This window comes from Chanodichthys erythropterus, chromosome 9 (genome assembly GCF_024489055.1).
Source record: "Chanodichthys erythropterus isolate Z2021 chromosome 9, ASM2448905v1, whole genome shotgun sequence".
In the NCBI taxonomy this organism is placed as follows: domain Eukaryota; kingdom Metazoa; phylum Chordata; class Actinopteri; order Cypriniformes; family Xenocyprididae; genus Chanodichthys; species Chanodichthys erythropterus.
The window spans coordinates 27,275,062-27,295,840 of NC_090229.1; the positions used below are offsets into that span (position 1 = coordinate 27,275,062).

Genomic DNA, 20,779 nt, shown 5'->3' on the forward strand with positions numbered 1-20,779 from the left:
AGAAATGTCCAGACGCATTCTAAAAGCTGTAACTTCCTGAGTCTCTCCATCAGTGTTCGACTCCGGTTTGAACAATGTACGGCTGAACACGTTATTGACAATCGTCATTTTGGCTGTGTGAGATTCTCCAGCTTTGTTGTTGTTGAAGCGTGAGCTGTTAAAGCTCCACCCTCTTTTGGAAAGTGGGCCGGGAGCAGCAGCTCATTTGCATTTAAAGGGACAAACACTCAATGGGGACTCAAATGGGGCAAATTTGGGGCACAAATGGGGCAAATTTGGTGCAAATTTCAAATGGGGACTCAAATGGGGCAAATTTGAAAAGCTATAATACATTATCTGTGGGGTATTTTTAGCTGAAACTTCACAGACACATTCTGGGGACACCAAAGACTTATATTACATCTTGTGAAAGGGGCATTATAGGTCCCCTTTAAGTGGTTACACAGTTGTGACACAATTAAGCAGCAGTAAGCAGCAAAGCATGGTTCAACACTTTACCACATGTGCTGAGGTACCTAAGTAGTTTGAAATGTGCCAGGACAAAAGCCATCTCGCCCCCATTGTTCCTGCAGCCCTGCATATATAATAGACCCATTTAACAACAATGGCAATTTGCCTCCTCCATCCCATAGTATTGTACAGAAATCTTGAGGATTCAAATATGCATTTTTGTGCATTGGAAATAGTGTACTTAGTCACTGTTTACTCATTAGAAATAAAATAGCCACATGAAATTAAAAAATGAATTTTAAAACATACTCCAGCCATATCTGTAGCCTAATAACAGTTGACCCATCCTGCCTTGTTTGACCAGCCAAATACTGCTGTTTTTTTTATTTTTTTTTTATTGGTAAATCCCAGTTTTTGGCTGATTTCAGTCATACAGTAAATGAATGTGTTTTTTTTTTTTTTTTTTTTTTTTTTTTAATATTTTAATAACATTATTCATATTTTAATGAGTTGCTGTGCTGTTACAACATTAGAATTTACAAAAGTACCAAGCTCACGCCGAGGGGCCTAAAACATGTATACGGCCTGTAAACATCTATAAGCATTTCTGGACTACACTTTGTGCATTGGGACATTATAATTCTGAAATAACATCCCCCAAAAGCATCTCCAGTATCATTTGCATGGTGTTGATTTTAGATAATATTTCCTGCATTGGAACGAAAGGGCCTATAGTCCACCTCCTCCTCCACCAAACTTTACCATTGGTATATGCATTTAGGCAAGTCTTATCAGATAGCCAGATATTGTGTAAATTGTGATCACTCCAGAGAGCGTGTTTGTACTAATATCAGGCTCGTGTGCATCTGTGCGCTCATGTTTAATGAAGCCCCCGAACAACTCTAGTGCTGATGTTGGTTCCAGAAGCACTTTGGAGTTCGGTAGTGAGTGCTGAAATTGAGAATAGATGATGTTTCCATGCTGAGCTGTTGTTGCATTTATACATCCACAGTAACCGTGCTAATAGCAACTAGTGGAGCTTCTGCTGTAACAAACTTGGAAATGGTGCACTCAGTCATTCTTTCCTCATTAAAAAATAATAATTGCCACCAAAAATGTATAGTACTTTTGAAATATGTTTAAAATATACACTCTAGTCATATCTGTAGCCTAATAAAAGTTGTTATATTTTACCTGGAGCAGCTTGCCGTATGGAAGCTGCCATGTGAGATCACACACATTACCAGCCAAATACTGCTGGGTTTTTTCTCAGTAAATCCCTTGCTGCATCCCGTTTTGCTTACTTCTATACTATGCCCTAAAAGTGTGTAGTATTTATGTGAAGGCAAGTTTTGGGACATACTACTTTGTTATAATTGATCCTTTTCAAAGACCCGCCCCCCTTAGTTACCGTTGCTTTGTCCAACGCGGTGCTGTCACGCCACACAGAGTGAAAAATACATTGTGGAATAAAGAGGACACTGACAACACGTTGACAGACAAGATATTAAACAAAGTCCCAGCTTTCAAACTGTGTGATATTTTAAAATAAATTTGAACAATAAAAACTGTTTCGTGGCTCTTTAATGTGTCATAACAGATTGCTGTAGCGCCTCAGCTCACGCGGCTCGTGAACCAATCATCTCTTCCTACTAGTTAATTTATAGCATCAAATAAACATGAATGAACATGAGAAAGAATCTTGTTTCAAATGTGGAAAGACGTCATTACACACCATTTATCAAGTTCAAGTCCACCAAAGTTAATCTTCTAACTCCTGACTGCTTTGTCGGACAAAATGGAGGATTCGGCGTTATGATTGGTTAGATCACTTGTCAATCAAACTGCCGGGAAGGGTCAATTGCATCTTTAACAGACTGTTCTCTTGCTACGTGCATCATGTCACTGTTTAAACTGCTGTCAATCATCTTGTCACAGTTAAAATCCTATATCCTATATAGGTTAGATGTTGATTATTAATCACTCAAACCCCTTTATCTACAGCTGCGTCCGAAATCACATACCGCCATGTTATCCTTATCACATGACCTACCAGCGTCATGTCACGTCACTATACCATTCAAAAATTCTCTCCCATGCCCATCATATGCACACTTCATGCATCTTACCTGAAGAAGTAGGTTATCCGGGTACACAAAGAACATCAGAAAACTAGGGGTTAGAGGGAGTAGCATGTGCAGGCCTGGATGACAGTGGACAGATACTGTCAAGAGATGAAGTTAAGGTGGAACATAAAGTGTCTGTTGCTGTATTCACATCCAGAGGTGAGAGTGTGGGTGAGGGAAGGGAGGATGATACAACAGAGGAAATATGAGAAGAAAGAGATCACAGGTTTGGTCTGAAGGTAACTGGTAGAGGGGTTGGTGATTGTCTCATTAAGATGATGCAGAAGTGCATTCCAAAAAAAAAAAAAAAAAATGTTTTTGACCCCTACACCCTTCATCCCTTCGAAGCTCTCACTCCGGAGGGTAAACCCTTTGAAGGGATTAGGGCATAGGGATGAGCCCTTCTGAATGGAACACAGGGCAATTATGAGAATTACAAAATAAAAGACATGAAAATATAAACATTAAACAAAACCCAAAACAACATGCTAGTTAGTTTTATGATGTCTTTGTGAACTTTTTGGAGTGTTAAAGTTGTAGTTGCGTAGCTGTCTATGGAGGGACAGAAAGCTCTCAGATTTCACCAAAAAGATCTTCATTTGTGTTCCAAATATGATCGAAGGGCTTACGGATTTTGAACGGCATGAGCGAGAGTAATTAATGACAAAACTTTCATTTTTGGCTGAACTAACCTTTTAATAACAGTGTTGGCCAATACTGAGCCGCCGTTCAGACGTAAACACAAGCGCTGCACTGCATCAACTGCATAGGAGACTGACAGAGTAGAGAAGAAATTGTTGAATAAAGTCATGATTTTTTATTTATTATTAGTTTTGTTTTTGTGCGAAAAAAAAAAAAAAAAGTATTTTTGTTGCTTCATAACATTAAGGTTGAACCACTGTAGTCAAGTTGACAATATTAATGTCTTTACTACTTCTCTGGACCTTGAATGTGGCAATTTCATTGCTTTCTATGGGAGATAAAAACATATGGGATATATATCTTTAAGGGTGCCCTAGATTCAAAAATTGAATTTACCTTAGCATGGTTAAATAACAAGAGTTCAGTACATGGAAATGACATACAGTGAGTCTCAAACTCCATTGTTTCCTCCTTCTTATATAAATCTCATTTGTTTAAAAGACCTCCAAAGAACAGGCGAATCTCAACATAACACCGACTGTTACGTAACGCCCCCAATATTTGCATATGCCAGCCCATGTTCCCAACATTATGAAAGGCAATAGACAAGGGCAGCCAGTATAAATGTCTGGATCTGTGCACAGCTGAATCAACAGACTAGGTAAGCAAGCAAGGACAATAGCAAAAAATGGCAGATGGAGCAATAATAACTGACATGATTCATGATAACATGATATTTTTAGTGATATTTGTAAATTGTCTTTTTTAAATGTTTCGTTAGCATGTTGCTAATGTACTATTAAATGAGGTTAAAGTTACCATCGTTTCTTACTGTATTCACGGAGATGAGAGCCGTCGCTATTTTCATTTTTAAACACTTGCAGTCTGTATAATTCATAAACACAACTTCATTCTTTATAAATCTCTCCAACAGTGTAGCATTAGCCGTTAGCCATGGAGCATAGCCTCAAACTCATTCAGAATCAATGTAAACATAAAAAATAAACACTGTACTTATGCGATTAGACATGCTGCATGACGAACACTTTGTAATGATCCATTTTGAGGGTTATATTAGCTGTTTGAACTTTTTTTATGTTGTTTAAGGCCAGCGCAAGCTCTTGGGGGGTGGAGCACCAGATTTAAAGGGCCACACACCTTGAATCGGCTCATTTCTAATGATGCCCCAAAATAGGCAGTTAAAAAAATAAATAAAACAAATCTATGGGGTATTTTGAGCTGGAACTTCACATACACATTCAGGGGACACCTTAGACTTATATTACATCTTTTAAAAAAAAAATTTTTTAGGGCACCTTTAATTTGTGTTCCAAAGATTACATGTTTGGAACAACATGGTAGTGAATTAATGACAGAAATTTAACCCTCAGGGGTCTGAGGATTTTTGGGGCCTTGGAGAAGATTTGACATGCCCTGACATTTGTGCTTTTTTCAGTTGTTCATAAACATATTAATGACAAAAGTGTCATTACACTGTATTCAGCACAAACTAGGCTACAATAATATGTGAGGAACATGTATGTACATGTTTGTGTTTTTGAAGGAATAACGTTTATGCATGGTTATTGAAAAAACAAAAAACTTAAGTCACTGAAATAAAGCCAAAAAATATATATTAAATCCTTGTTCACAAGACTTCTGGGTATTTGAGGTTGTAGACTAGAGTTTTTGCTTCAAAATGAGGTAAAAATTATGCTGCCTGCTTGTTCATATAAAACAATAGAGAGATTTAAATTTTCTAAAACATCTTTGGTCAAGAAATACAGTATGCGTGGAGGCGTGAATAATCATGAATAATGGATGATTCTCACCTGAGAAGACAAAAGAATTGCATAAAGAGCTCTAATGAGCTGCATAAATAATGAGCTCTTTCAGTCAGATAGGCTGTGAAAAAACCCTCTGTTGATCATGTCTCAAATCTTATCATGGTGTAAATCAAACATACAGAAAAAATAGCAATACTGTGAAATATTATTACAATTTAAAATAATGGTATTCTATTATATTCTTTAAAATATAATGTATTTCTGTGATGTAAAGTGTCTAAACAGTTATGTTACCTCTATGTGTCACGGTGCACACAAGAACAAGATGGTAAGATCCAAGTGCAGCGATGTTTATTACAGGAAACTCCAAGCATGTAATCCAGAGCACAGGCAAAGGTTAAACTCCACAAAAACAGTCCAATACAGAAAGCCAGAGAAAACAAAAGTGCACGTAACAAAATACAACAAACCACAACTGAGGACAGAAACAACTGAGATAAAATAGACAGACACTGATTACAAAATACGGGGACCAGAGCCCCTAACCGAAGGCCAGGGGGGAGCCGGTGGAACGGACCACGGGGGCTCTAAGAGGGTCGGGGTCCTGGCTGGTTGCCAGGGCGGCACTGGAGGAACTGACCAGGCGGGTTCCAGCGGTTCCAACGGCCTGGGCAGTGGCGGAAGGGCAGAAAGCCTGGGCGGCGGCGGCAGGACAGAAGGCTTGGATGATGGCGGCAGGACAGAAGATCTGGGCGGTGGCGGCAGGGCAGAAGGCTTGGACGGCGGCAGGGCAGTAGGCTTGGACGGCGGCGACAGAGCTGGCCAAGGGTGCTTCGTGGCCGTATCAGGCTGGGGCTGCTCTGGGACGGCAGCGTGCTCAGGCTGGGGCTGCTCTGGGACGGCAGCGTGCTCAGGCTGGGGCTGCTCTGGGACGGCAGCGTGCTCAGGCTGGGGCTGCTCTGGGACGGCAGCGTGCTCAGGCTGGGGCTGCTCTGGGACGGCAGCGTGCTCAGGCTGGGGCTGCTCTGGGATGGCAGCGTGCTCAGGCTGGGGCTGCTCTGGGACGGCAGCGTGCTCAGGCTGGGGCTGCTCTGGGACGGCAGAGTGCTCAGGCTGGGGCTGCTCTGGGACGGCAGCGTGCTCAGGCTGGGGCTGCTCTGGGACGGCAGCGTGCTCAGGCTGGGGCTGCTCTGGGACGGCAGCGTGCTCAGGCTGGGGCTGTTCTGAGAGCATCCTCCAGGCATGCAAGACCGCCAAAACATAGAACGTGAGGACAGCCCTCTTGGCCATCACCGGACTGATAGGGAGAGCATGCCGTGCTGGAGCAGGCTCTGTAGTAGACTCACTGGCTGGAGCGGACTCACTGGCTGGAGCGGACTCTGTAGTAGACCCACTGGCTGGAGCAGACCCACTGGCTGGAGCGGACTCACTGGCTGGAGCGGACTCACTGACTGGAGCGAACTCACTGACTGGAGCAGGCTCTGAAGTGGACTCACTAACTGAAGCGGGCTCTGGAGCGGATTCACTGACTAGAGTGGACTCACTGACTGGAGCGGGCTCTGGAGTGGACTCACTGACTGGAGTGGACTTACTGACTGGAACGGGCTCTGGAGTGGACTCACTGACTGGAGCGGGCTCTGGAGTGGACTCACTGACTGGAGCGGGCTCTGGAGTGGACTCACTGACTGGAGCGGGCTCTGGAGTGGACTCACTGACTGGAACGGGCTCTGGAGTGGACTCACTGACTGGAACGGGCTCTGGAGTGGACTCACTGACTGGAGCGGGCTCTGGAGTGGATTCACTGACTGGAGCGGGCTCTGGAGTGGATTCACTGACTGGAGCGGGCTCTGGAGTGGATTCACTGACTGGAGCGGGCTCTGGAGTGGACTCACTGACTGGAGCGGGCTCTGGAGTGGACTCACTGACTGGAGCGGGCTCTGGAGTGGACTCACTGACTGGAGTGTACTCACTGACTGGAACGGGCTCTGGAGTGGACTCACTGACTGGAGCGGGCTCTGGAGTGGACTCACTGACTAGAGTGGACTCACTGACTGGAACGGGCTCTGGAGTGGACTCACTGACTGGAGCGGGCTCTGGAGTGGACTCACTGACTAGAGTGGACTCACTGACTGGAGCGGGCTCTGGAGTGGACTCAGTGACTGGAGTGGGCTCTGGAGTGGACTCAGTGACTGGAGTGGACTTACTGACTGGAACGGGCTCTGGAGTGGACTCACTGACTGGAGCGGGCTCTGGAGTGGACTCACTGACTGGAGCGGGCTCTGGAATGGACTCACTGACTGGAGTGGACTCACTGACTGGAGCGGGCTCTGGGAAAGCCTCCAGACCTTGAGGGATGACTATAGCCTTCCTCCTCCTCCTCCTCCTTTTACGAGTGTGAAGCGGAGACTCAGTGCCAACCTCCTCTGAGGCCTCAGGAGCGGATTCACGGGCTGGGACGCACTCATGGGCTGGAGTGGATTCACTGACTGGAGCGGGCTCTGGAGTGGATTCACTGACTGGAGCGGGCTCTGGAGTGGATTCACTGACTGGAGCGGGCTCTGGAGTGGACTCACTGACTGGAGCGGGCTCTGGAGTGGACTCACTGACTGGAGCGGGCTCTGGAGTGGACTCACTGACTGGAGTGTACTCACTGACTGGAACGGGCTCTGGAGTGGACTCACTGACTGGAGCGGGCTCTGGAGTGGACTCACTGACTAGAGTGGACTTACTGACTGGAACGGGCTCTGGAGTGGACTCACTGACTGGAGCGGGCTCTGGAGTGGACTCAGTGACTGGAGTGGGCTCTGGAGTGGACTCAGTGACTGGAGTGGACTTACTGACTGGAACGGGCTCTGGAGTGGACTCACTGACTGGAGCGGGCTCTGGAGTGGACTCACTGACTGGAGCGGGCTCTGGAATGGACTCACTGACTGGAGTGGACTCACTGACTGGAGCGGGCTCTGGGAAAGCCTCCAGACCTTGAGGGATGACTATAGCCTTCCTCCTCCTCCTCCTTTTACGAGTGTGAAGCGGAGACTCAGTGCCAACCTCCTCTGAGGCCTCAGGAGCGGATTCACGGGCTGGGACGCACTCATGGGCTGGAGCAGGCCTTGAAAAGGACACACGGGCTGGAGCGGACTTACGGACTGGAGTGGAGTCACGGGCTGGAGCGGGCTCTGGAGTGGACACCCGGGCTGGAGTGGCCTCACGGGCTGGAGCGGGTGCTGGAGGTAGTCGAATCGGCCCATTCCCACGCAGATGCAGGTAATTGGAGAAATTCCAAAAGTTTAACCCCTTTACCAGCTCCATCTCCCACTGCGGCAGAGGTTTATCCAGACATCCATTGAATATGTCCTTAAGGACCACATCGGGGAGACCATACCCCTCCGCCCGTGACCAGAACTTCTGGACGAATGCCCGCACTCCCATTCTCCTCTGACGAAGAGTCGACAACAGGGCCTGAGCCTCCTCAGCCCCCACTGATGACCGGAGTCTCCTGCTGCTGGATCCTTGCATAGGGGTGGTTTGTTCTGTCACGGTGCACACAAGAACAAGATGGTAAGATCCAAGTGCAGCGATGTTTATTACAGGAAACTCCAAGCATGTAATCCAGAGCACAGGCAAAGGTTAAACTCCACAAAAACAGTCCAATACAGAAAGCCAGAGAAAACAAAAGTGCACGTAACAAAATACAACAAACCACAACTGAGGACAGAAACAACTGAGATAAAATAGACAGACACTGATTACAAAATACGTGACAGCTGGGTGTGATGAATGGGATAATGAGTCCAGGGGTGAGTATGGGAATTGTAGTCCAAGGGGTGAAAACAAGAGTCCAGGATGGAGTGCCCTCTAGTGGCTAACTAGGGCACTCTCACTAGTGATCGTGACACTATGGCATTTCATATAGGCTTTTAGCTTAAAAGCATGCACATTTGGAGAAATACTGATGGATTCTCATATGTTTGTCAATTTACTATACAGAAGAGTACATTTATTCAGGGTTTATTGTCATTACTATTGGTGCTGGATACTGTATTTTCAATTCATACTCGCAGCCGGAAGGCGCTCTGTACACCTTTAGTCCACAAATGCCTGAGCATTAAAGAAGAATAGGCAATCCAGGAAATAACTGAACTAACAGAGGCCAAAGATCGCTAACTATGGCTATTCAAAACACTTTTCAAGACAATAAATACACGATTGAGACGATTTATGCATGTATTGACTGAATTTGTGTCTGAATAGCGCTTCCTCCGTGGGCGTGGCCGCATTAGCGGATAATGAGCTGAATCACGGATTTCTGACATGGCTCTCTTTTCATACAGATTACATAAACACAGAATGTTTGTTTTCGATTTGACTTACACGATTTAAAACCTGACATTTCAAAGTTTTTTTAGACACAAGTCTAATTTTTTTGTCATTAGTATTCACTAAGTTACAGTTCATTTTCTGAGAACTATCAGATTGGACTTCGTTCAGAGGGAGACGAGCGATCACGCATCATGTTAGTTTTCTTTATTTTTCAAAAACCACAACATTTTGTTTTTACTCTGAGTGTACACAAATAAAAGATGATATTCCACAGATTAAAATGGTGTATAACTCTTAATTGTATGTGCAACATTGACAGAGTATTTTGAGTCTCTTTCACACGGGTTAGAAAAAAAACGCGTGATCATGCCGGTGTGACCGCCGACCCGAGAGTGTTAATTATAAATGACATTTAATTATTCAATTTTATTAACATTGTATTATTATTTATTATTATTATTTTAAAGCATGCAATAGGGAATTTGTAGGTTTTTTTTTTCTTGTGAGACACCTTATGCCTGATCTTGCCAAGGGCAAGGCGAGTCAGGACCGCCACTGCCCAAATTATGTCACTTTATGTGTCGAGTGTGTGAATGTCATTTCATGTTCAAAGGGGAATTTCGAATGTCACTCCCAGTGCTCTAATGATTCTGATTAGAGTGTGAGGGTCATAATCAATCAGTGTTTATTAAAGTTAAAACGAGTCTCTTCTCATCACTTAATCACTCCCACTATCACACCTCCAGTGTTTCATCCTTCAATCACCGAAAACCCAAATGACCAGCACAATCACTGCGCCGGTATTCAGAAGTCAGTGGCGGCGATGTAAATGGAATGACGCATCTCTTCATCTCACCGTTTTATAATGTTTACATAATCATCCTTTCAGAATGGCCTTGTCGTATCGTTGCCGGGGGCCTGCGAGCATTAGGATCTGGATGAGTCTCAATAAACGGCAGCTTATTGTGAACCTGTCTGCCAATCATGCCTACGCTATGCTGAAGAGTTTAAAGAAGATTTTAGTCCAACAAGGATAAAAGAGTGAAAGATCACGATGAATGAGAGGCAAGTTAATTGAAATGAATCATTCTAGAAATCTGAAAAGGCAATTGTGAAGCCAATCCATGTCGCTTAATTATAGGTCAGTCAAAATAAATGATTATGTTTGCACTAGCCTTTTTCACTAGTCCTATCTAAAGGATGTATAAAGATGAAAGACAAAATGATCTGATTGGAGCTTTTTTGACTAATCTTTCTGAGCCCAGGTAAATAGAAGCTTTTTTTTTTTTTTTTCAATAGAATTAATACAACATAGCCAATCGCTTTTTAAATGTCTCTGGCCACAACATTTACTTTTCACAGTTAATTACCTTATAATTAAAGAAGATGTCCTTGGATCCCTCCTAGATGTTTGTTCAGATGCCATAAATAACTTTACATCCTGACTGCACTTACTTAGGATTTTCTCCCACCCAACAGGTTTATAAACTCAGTTGCTGTAAATGGATCTCCGGGGACCCATTAAGCTCACTTTAGTTGAGAGCTACAGCAACACACATTGCTACTTGAATTATTCAGCGTGTCAGGTTGGTCGAAGTTAATTTAATCAGGTCACAGGTTTGGACTCCAAACTCATCCAGTGGGTGTGCGAACCTTGTTGTATAAGTAATGATTGAGTGCAATTCGGACAGAGTTGAGTAAATAACAAATAAACACTCGATTATGCTGCAAAAGCAAGTGAGTTCACTACAGAGGCAGGATTTTAAGGCATCATAATGTATGTGTGCTACAGGCTGTTTTAAAAGGTAGCAAGCCTAATTACTGTATGCTGCTTCCCAAGACACCTTGGTTTTTTTAACCAACTCCAAGGCAGTATCATAAGTATCTTCAATAGGGAAGGCAATCCAAAAATGCTTTACGACAAGCTCAATGGAAAATAAATCCATGTAGGTGGCAATTAAAAATGGCTTATTTTACCTAATATTTGTGTGTGTACAAGAGTGATTTAAAAATAAATCTTTCTGCTAAGGAAAATGCTTACCAGACTTCAGCAAATATTCAAATGTTGCTTTTAAATGGCTAAAGTAATACTTTTTCATTATGGTATTGATGGAGTTGTTGTTATTGTCTAGCATGCACTGGTTGGAAAAATGCTTTGCCAGCACAACCTAATATTAAATATTGATAAACATGCATGCTTGAAAAGCTTTTAACCTGACTAACCCTGTACATTCATCTCTCTATGATTAAAATATGGATGTGCATTCTTGTAAAAGAAGGATGTACGGTTTTAGACATCTGTAGCTGTAAACAAATGATGTGTCATGATGCAAGCACAACAGCCAAACACATTCTAGTGAATGTGGAAGCACAGTGGAATGCATTATTTCTGTTCCACAGAAGAAGTCATTTTGGTTTAGAATGAGGGGGAGTAACTGCTGATTCATTTTTGGGTGAACAAACTTGCTTCAAGCAAGTTTATAGCCCAATTACATTCTTCCACCTGAATGAGCTTTTCTAAGGAGGCGTTTACATGACGCAGTTTTCAACATCGCCAACTACTGGCCTGGCATGCATAATACAGCATTTTTTTAGTTGTTTTCACATATCCATGTGAATGGGGATCGTTTTGACAACTTGAAATAGCGCAGTGAAAATGTATCAAAAGAATGTATTTTTCCTTAATAAAGGGATACAAGGAAAAAGATTAAATTGATTAAAATACAAAAAAGTATCTCTGCTTCTAACTGTAATTATACTAATATATATATATATATATATATATATATATATATATATATATATATATATATATATATATATATATATATATATATATATATATATATATATATATATATACACTGCGTTCCAATTTATTATGCAAGAGACAAATCAGTAAGATTTCTGTACAATAAACATTCAGATTTTAGTTTTTCTAAGAAAATATTTGTTTGTTTTTTTATCCATGTCTTTTTAGATAACTGGTATCAATCTCAGACAAAATAATTTGCCAGATCTATGTAAACCCTACTTAGAGGCTGTTCCACATTATTAAGCAAGTCACAGTTCTCATGCAATATGGAGAGGAAGAAAGATCTTTCTGAAGATGAAAAGCATGAAATGGTGCAATGTTGTGCAAAAGGCATGAAAACAACTAATATTGTGTGAAACTGAATGGAGATTATCGAATTATCATGAGATTTGTGAGTGATTTAGAGCACAGCAGAATTCTGTCATATAAAGGCTTATTAATGAAAGTCAAAAAAATTAATTGTATTAAAAGGGCAGCTATAAAAAAGCCAGTGTTGAGCAGCAAACAGGTATTTGAAGCTGCTGGTGTCTCTGGAGTCTCAAGAAGCTCTCCATGCAGGCTGGCAGTTGTGCGTAAAGATGCATTTTAGACACCACTAACCAAACCTAACAAAGAGAATATATATATACAGTTGCAAGAAAAAGTAAGTGAACCATTTGCAGAATCTGTGAAAATGTGAATAATTTTAACAAAATATGAGAGATCATACAAAATGCATGTTATTTTTTATTTAGTACTGCCCTGAGTGAGATATTTTACATAAAAAAAAAAAATTATATATATAGTCGACAAGAAAAAAAAAATAGCTGAATTTATTAAAATGACCCCGTTCAAAAGTATGTGAACCATTGATTCTTATTGTGTGTGGTTACCTGGATGATCTACGACTGTTTTTATATTTTGTGATGGATGTTCTTGAGTTTGTTCTGAGCAGTTAAACTGAGCTCTGTTCTTCAGAAAAATCATTCAGGTCCTGCAGATTCTTCAGTTTTCAAGCATCTTTTGCATATTTGAACTCTTTCCAACAGTTTTTTTCTACACTGCGGACACCTGAGGGACTCAAACACAACTTTTAAAAAAGGTTCAAACATTCGGTGATACTCCAGAAGAAAACATGATGCATTAAGAGCAAGGCGGTGAAAACTTTTGAACAGGATGAAGATGTCCCAATTTTTCTTATTTTGTTTAAATATCTTTTTTTTTTTTTTTTTCTCATTTAGTAAAGCCCTTCGGAACCAACAGAAGATACTTCAACGCATGTTTCCTGGAAGTAAAATTAAGTACAATTTACCTTGATATTTGAATTCAAAAGTTTTCACCCCCCAGCTCTTAATGCATCGTGTTTCCTTCTGGAGCATCAGTGAATGTTTGAACCTTTTTCAGTTGTGTTTGAGTGCCTCGATTCTGCTCAGTGTGAAAAAAAAATGGATCTCAAAATCATAAATTAACTGTTGGAAAGGGTTCAAATATGCAAAAGATGCTTGAAAACTGAAGAATCTGCAGGACCTGGAGGATTTTTCTGAAGAACAGAGCTCAGTTTAACTGCTCAGAACAAACAAGAGACTCATGAACAACCATCACAAAACAAAAACAAAAAACATCTGTGGATCATCCAGGTAACCACAAACAGTATTAAGATCCAATGGTTCACATACTTTTGAATGGGGTCATTTTAATAAATTCAGTGTTTTTTTTTTTCTTGTTGACAATATACTGTATAAACATCTTTTGTGTTAGATATCTCACAAGTGGTTCACATACTTTTACTTGCAACTATATATATATATATATATATATATATATATATATATATATATATATATATTAGACATTTTAAGGAATTTTTTTTTAATTGTACACATGCTCCTAAATATATTTTACAGTTTGCCAACATCAATTTTTACGCCACAAATGCGATTGAAACTTGCCCTGATGACGTACATTGAGAGAGGCACAACTTTTTTGTCAAACACACATAACATTTTCACAACAATTTCAATTTTTTTTTCCTTTATGTGACATTATAGTGACAGGGTTTGTGGAATTTTTATTTCTGTAGAAGAAAATAGCTTGAGAAATCGCTTTGATAAATGCAGCAATGCAGCACAAAATCCTGCTGTGCTGCACGCAGGCAAGACCTCGGGATAGGTGACAAAAAGCACAGAGTTTCTCCCTAGTGGTTCTGTCTGCATGTGCTGAGGTGAATGTTTATGGAAATAAAGGGTAGTCAACACATTCCATGTGTCCATTTGGCTTAAGAGGAAACCAACTGGAAGTTGAGGTGGCTCTCTGCAGGTCACTGCAGTGGGTCTATTTCAGTGAGATGTAAGGCTGGATTTACTGGCTTTACTGTGCCTGTTTTAATAAAGCTTTGAAACTGCACTGAGACTGGCAGCCCTGTTTTATTGGACTTTTAGTGAACAAAGGCTAATTTATCTTTCCTCCTGTGGAAAAATGTTACTGAAGTTTAAGCGAATCTTTTTCTGTTTGTTTGTTTGTTTGTTTTTCTGCTCTTTGTTTTTCTTTATTCTTCTTTAACCATTTCTTCTTTGCAACACAGTTGCGCAAGGCTCTCAGCCATATATGAATCCTATTTGTCTTTTTGTATGTTACTAAGTTTTTTTTTTGGTCCTTTTCCCATTAGACAGCGTAAAGGATTAGTTCACTTTCAAATGAAAATTTCCTGATAATTTACTCACCCCCATGTCATCCACATCTTTCTTTCTGAAGGTTTTTGATTAAAACATTCAAGGATTATTCTCCTTATAGTGGACTTCAATGGACTCCAAACTGTTGAAGGTCAAAATTACAGTTTCAGTGTAGCTTCAAAGGGCTCTACGAGATCCCAGACAAGGAATAAGGGAATAAGGGTCTTATCTAGCGAAACATAGCATAATCAGATGCAGCTTTATTTTTAGTAACAGTAATACAGAATTTTCTCCATCATACAATACGTTTTAAAATGAATTACATGCCATTTATCAACACAGGCCATCCAGCATTTAATATGATATTCTAAAATGGATCTTACTGCAGTGTGTAACAGTGTCTCACAGCAGCCGCCGAGCGAACGCACAGAGTAACGTTATAAAATCATTTTCAACACTCTCAAATGTATCTAATATGATAAACAGAGCTGTGTTACCTCATGATCGGAAAAGCGGTGCCGGCGACTGTGTCATAACAAAAGTTCCTCTGCTCGTGAGGCGTGTGTTGCTCAATCGCTCCAGCTCCTCGTTCAGCTCCCACAACACGCGGTCCTGCTCTGCTTCATACTATAGTAACGTTAATAATCGCATCCATGAACATGATTTCTTCCCGAGTCCTATCCCAATTGTTTTCCACTGGCTGTGAGGTGAAGACCACATGTCCCAAGATTCCACGCTCAAACTTTTACGTCATCAAGCTACGGCTTTGTTTTGAATAGACCTCAGCGAAAAACGACATATTGCACCTTTAATTTTATTGTATGTGTCCTATTGTGTGTAATTTGAATGTTATTATAAATATTGTTGTATTTGTAATAACAAGGATAAAGTACAATTACAAAAATAATTGTGGTTATATTATTTTTCAGTGTTTAAATATATTTAATTGACATATTTAAAGCATTATTGTATCATCAAATATCACATTATCTAACGAGTTATCACATTTTTCTGCAATATTGTACATCCCTGATAATATTGATTATTGACAAAAATAATCCTCAATAATTCTTAAAAATATCTGCTGCTCTGTAACAGTCTGTTTCAGCAGGCACAGACACACGTTCACACTATTACCCCAGGCGTATTGTTAAACCAGAGCTGCATCTGTCATTGTTTATCCTCAGCATCACAATAAGCAAAGCTGTGTTGTTGCTTTGCTTTATAATGTGGAAGCCAGATGTTATCTCTTTAGTAAATGCATTATAAGGTAGAATCAGGAAATTAGCTTTTCCAGCTCTATTGATGCAATTTGGCAGTCCGAATTTGTTAGCAATGCAATTCAGAAGTAATTTGCAAGAGGACTTATTAGCGCAATGAAGCTGAAGAGGCCATCATGTAGGAGAGAAAGACAACAACATTTATGTTTGCTTTCAAATAAGCCAAATTAAAGCAGAAAGATTGCGAGCAAGATGTTAACTGCTTATCTGTGAGGATAAATGATAAGACCTCAGGGTGGGAACTTCAAAAATCGTATTCAGGGAAAGACTAAGCGTGTGTGTTTCCTCTATGATCTAGCACCTAATGACGACCAGCAGCCCTAATCAGCGTTTCTGTGTCTCTGCATAACTCTCAGCAAGAGTAGATTAATCAAACAGTGTCAACATGTGTGTTGGCGAGACCATTTTACCCCCACACTCCTCTGTCTATATGAAAGCAAGGCAGCTAACTCAAAGTCCTCAAAGCCAATGCTGAAGCCGTATAGACTGCATCAAGTTCTTCTGTAGGATTGAAAGAGCACCGACAGCAGTACCGCCTCCAAATTAAGTGCTTTGTAAACAACACTTCTAATAAACTCAGCAACACATATACTCAATTTGTTTTCCTCACTATGAGAACAAATGTCTGAGAAAAAATAACTTTCCACAAAGAGATGTTTTTTTTTTTTTTTTAATATATATATATATCGACAAACTAGTATCAAAAGCACCAGGCTACAAAACACTAGAAAGGATTCACTTTGACTTTTTGTTTGATTGTGTTTTGCTTAGAACTTCCTTCTGGTTTTTATTGCTTAAATCTGTTTTGTGTTTTTCATTGTTAAAATACTGTTCCCTATCCAAGTTTAATGTGCTGAAACAAATGTAGACTTGTAGGTTGAGTTTTTCCTGAAAAGTGTGAAAAGTTTCAATGTCAATGAAATATCTGTGTTTCAAAGATAATTGAAAGTCTTATGGATTTAGAACGACATGAGGGTGATTAATTGATGACCGAATTCTCATTTTAGGTTGGACTAATTAACTAATTAACATCATCCTATGACCAAGTTGGGAAAGTGAGCGGTGATTTAAAGTTAATTTTAATGGGATGTACATTTTATAGTGATCCTGTTGATCCAGAGCTGCCTGTGCCTCTGGAATATTCCAACCATCTAAAAGCAAGGTCATGTACAATGTTTTATGAGCCAATATTTGCAGAGTAGTGATGCACATCAAATTCCCCACCAAACCTGACAGGACATTCAAGCAGCAAAGCATGCTTTTCACAATGTTTTCAGTTTCCTGAATGTTCTTATTGCTGGGGATTTTGAGGGTGACAAGGTAGACCAGATGGATCCACTTGCCCCTCATTTGCGAGCAGAAGAGGGAACAAATGTTCAATAAGCAAATATTCATTATTATCACAAATAAAAGGTCGTAATTTGTTTAGCTACCCACTACCATTCAAAATGTTGATGTCAGTATCACCTCAGATGTTAAAAATAAGTGAAAGGAAACAAGAACTATACATTCAAACTGTGAAATTAACGTAAACAAACAAGTCAATTCTATATACCCAGACAGCAACATAGTGTCAGCCCAGGGGTGCATTTCCCAAAAGCATCGTTAGCCAACTAACATCGCAAGTTCTGTTGTTACTTACATAGTTCAACGTTTTGGTGTTTCCCGAAACCATCGTTCAAATGAACATTCGCAAACTGCATTGTGGTTGGAATGACAGCTCTCGAGCTGTAGTTAGAAGCATACACTCTAAACTAATTCAGGGGACCTTTAGACATTACTTAAATATATATATTGTTGTGAAATAAAAAATCAAGTTCTGAAATGCTGTTAGACTTTTTACTTGTAATTGTCATGCAAGATCAATAAAATAACAAACAAATTATGCCTATTGATTCAATATACTATCATGACTTGTCAAAGTTTAACATTTTCAGTTAATCAAAAATGTATTTAATTTTAAGTTCTGTTAATGTAAAATACAATCTGATGACGTGTAAACATTTTTCATTGTTTTGAGTTGTATGAACACTTTTAATTTAGATGAACTTAAGTTAAGTGAAACTGGGCTGGGATTTATATTTCCCATCATGCTTTGCCCATGGCACTTGAAAGGGAGAGTAAATGCTAAAATAAAGTGTTATATAATGTTTTTTGCACAAGATTAATGGTAAGGGAGATTTAGCAGTAATTAATGTTTTGTTATGCTAATTTAGAAGAGTGTCTGTTAATGTGGGTTTTTGGAGATTTACCATCATGGTGACAAGCGGTGCTTGGTAAGTTCATGTTACTTAGAAATGTGTTTTGTGTACAAAAAGGTTTTCATCTTACTTAAAACATTATGTTGGATTAACTTAAATAGTTGCATTCATGTTAACAATTAAGTTCATGTTACTTAGAAATGTGTTTTTATTGTGGCAAAAAAGCATCTTCATCTTACTTAAAACATTATGTTGGATCAACTCAAAATATTGCTTTGAATTAATGTAATTCTCCCAATTGGCTTAAGTTAAAAATTCTAGTGGAAAACGTTAACGTATTTTTTTTTTGTTGAACCAATGTTTTATTTTTTAGAGTGTAGTTTCTTGTTTTTATGACATGTGGACTTAATAAATCATTATCTTGAGCAAAATCAGCAAGCTGACATTAAGTACAATGTATATCTTTTATTTAGAATATATACAAATGTCATTTATATATTTTAGTTTGTCAAGAGATTTAAAGCACCTTTTTTTGGAGAGTGTGCATGCTCTAGTACGTCAGAACAAGCATTTGATTTAATCTGGAAATAAAGCAAAATAACTGAGGAAAATGAGAATTAGTCCTCTAATGCCATGTTTGTAATTTATAGCAGAAATTCTAGCATTAATTCAAGCTCAAACGGATTTATTTAAAGGTGCCCTAGAATCAGAATTTGAATTTTCCTCGGCATAGCTGAATAACAAGAGTTCAGTACATGGAAAAGACATACATTGAGTTTCAAACCCCATTGTTTCCTCCTTCTTATGTAAATCTCATTTGTTTAAAAGACTTCCGGAAAACACTCGGATCTCAACATAACACCGACCGCTACATAACAGTCGGGACCATTAATATGTATGACCCCAATATTTGCATAATGCCAGCCCATTCGACGCATTAGACAAGGAAAGGCAGTATTAACGGCTGGATCTGTGCACAGACTAGGTAAGCAAGCAAGAACAATAGCGAAAAATGGCAGATGGAGCAATAATAACTGACATGATCCATGATATCATGATATTTTTAGTGATATTTGTAAATTGTCTTTCTAAATGTTTCATTAGCATGTTGCTAATATACTGTTAAATTAGGTTAAAGTTACCATTGTTTCTTATTGCATTCACGGAGATGAGAGCCGTCGCTATTTTCATTTTTAAACATGTGCAGTCTGTATAATTCATAAACACAACTTCATTCTTTATAAATCTCTCCAACAGTGTGTAATGTTAGCTTTAGCCCGTTAGCCACGGAGAATAGCCTCAAACTAACACAGAATCAAACGTAACCATCCAAATAAATACTTTACTCACATAATTCGAAGCATGCATGCAGCATGCATGACGAACATCTTGTAAAGATCCATTTGAGGGTTATATTAGCTTTGTGAACTGTGTTTATGCGATGTATATATAGTTGAGAGCTCGTGGGGCAGAGGAAGCGCATCTCTTAAAGGGGCCGTGCTGAAAAAATCAGTGCATAGTTAATGATGCCCCAAAATTAAAAAAAAATTAATAAAAAAAAAATCTATGGGTTTTTTTGAGCTCAAAACTTCACAGACACATTCAGGGGACACCTTAGACTTATATTACATCTTGTAAAAAAACAATCTAGGGCACCTTTAAAGAAGTTATTACTCCACCACCTGCGTGACGTCATTCATCAACTTGGTTGAACAACACTTGGTTTGCAACAGTACGGTTTCGGGAAACAGACGTGACTAGCTAGTTGATTTGTTCAACGATGCATCGTACTATGGTAGTTCAGCAGCGAGTTACATCGTTGTTTGGGAAACGCACCCCAGATCCGGCCCACATCTGGTTCGTGTGTAATCCACATGTACTACATGTGGGCCACACTATGTTGTTGTCTGGGTATAATTTGTTTGAAAAACCTGCAAAATGCATGAAAACCTGTCTGGGCTCTGCACTGCCCCATATAGCGAAGGCTTCATTGTTGTGTTTTGATACTGTCTTTTTTGATACAGGACTGTAAATTGGCAGCAGCTCTATTAATACTTTGTCTTACAAGACCAGGGCAGGATTTTTTGAGAACTAATAGGCATTTCACGTTCTCCCATTAACAGTTTATATGTCTCACACGCCCTGTAAGTGTTATTTTCCTCTCAGATTGAAGTGTTCTCTCCCTTTCAGTTCCAGTTTAGAGAGGCAGGTGTTGTGTGTCTGCCCTTGTTTATGCTAGGGGACGCCATCAGCTCTTATTCTTGGCTTGATGGCATTATTGACTTACACACACAAAGGCACACATATAAACAAAACCACACACCTCTGCTGGCTGGGGGCTGGTTGGCATACTCTTAAGCAAACCCTTGTTTTTGTGGCTTTGTGAACACACACACACACACCCTGTTTTACTATCCTTGTGGGGACTCTCGATAGATGTAATGGTTTTTAAAATGTACGAACTGTACATTATATCCCCTTACACTAAACCTACACATTACAGAAAACTT

General features: G+C 39.9%; 1 protein-coding gene across 1 annotated transcript in view; it reads left to right on the plus strand.

Moving 5' to 3' along the window:
* The window catches only part of si:dkeyp-14d3.1 (transmembrane protein 132C), a 440,140-nt gene that overhangs the window by 20,966 nt on the left and 398,395 nt on the right, over window positions 1-20,779 (plus strand). The window lies entirely within an intron of this gene.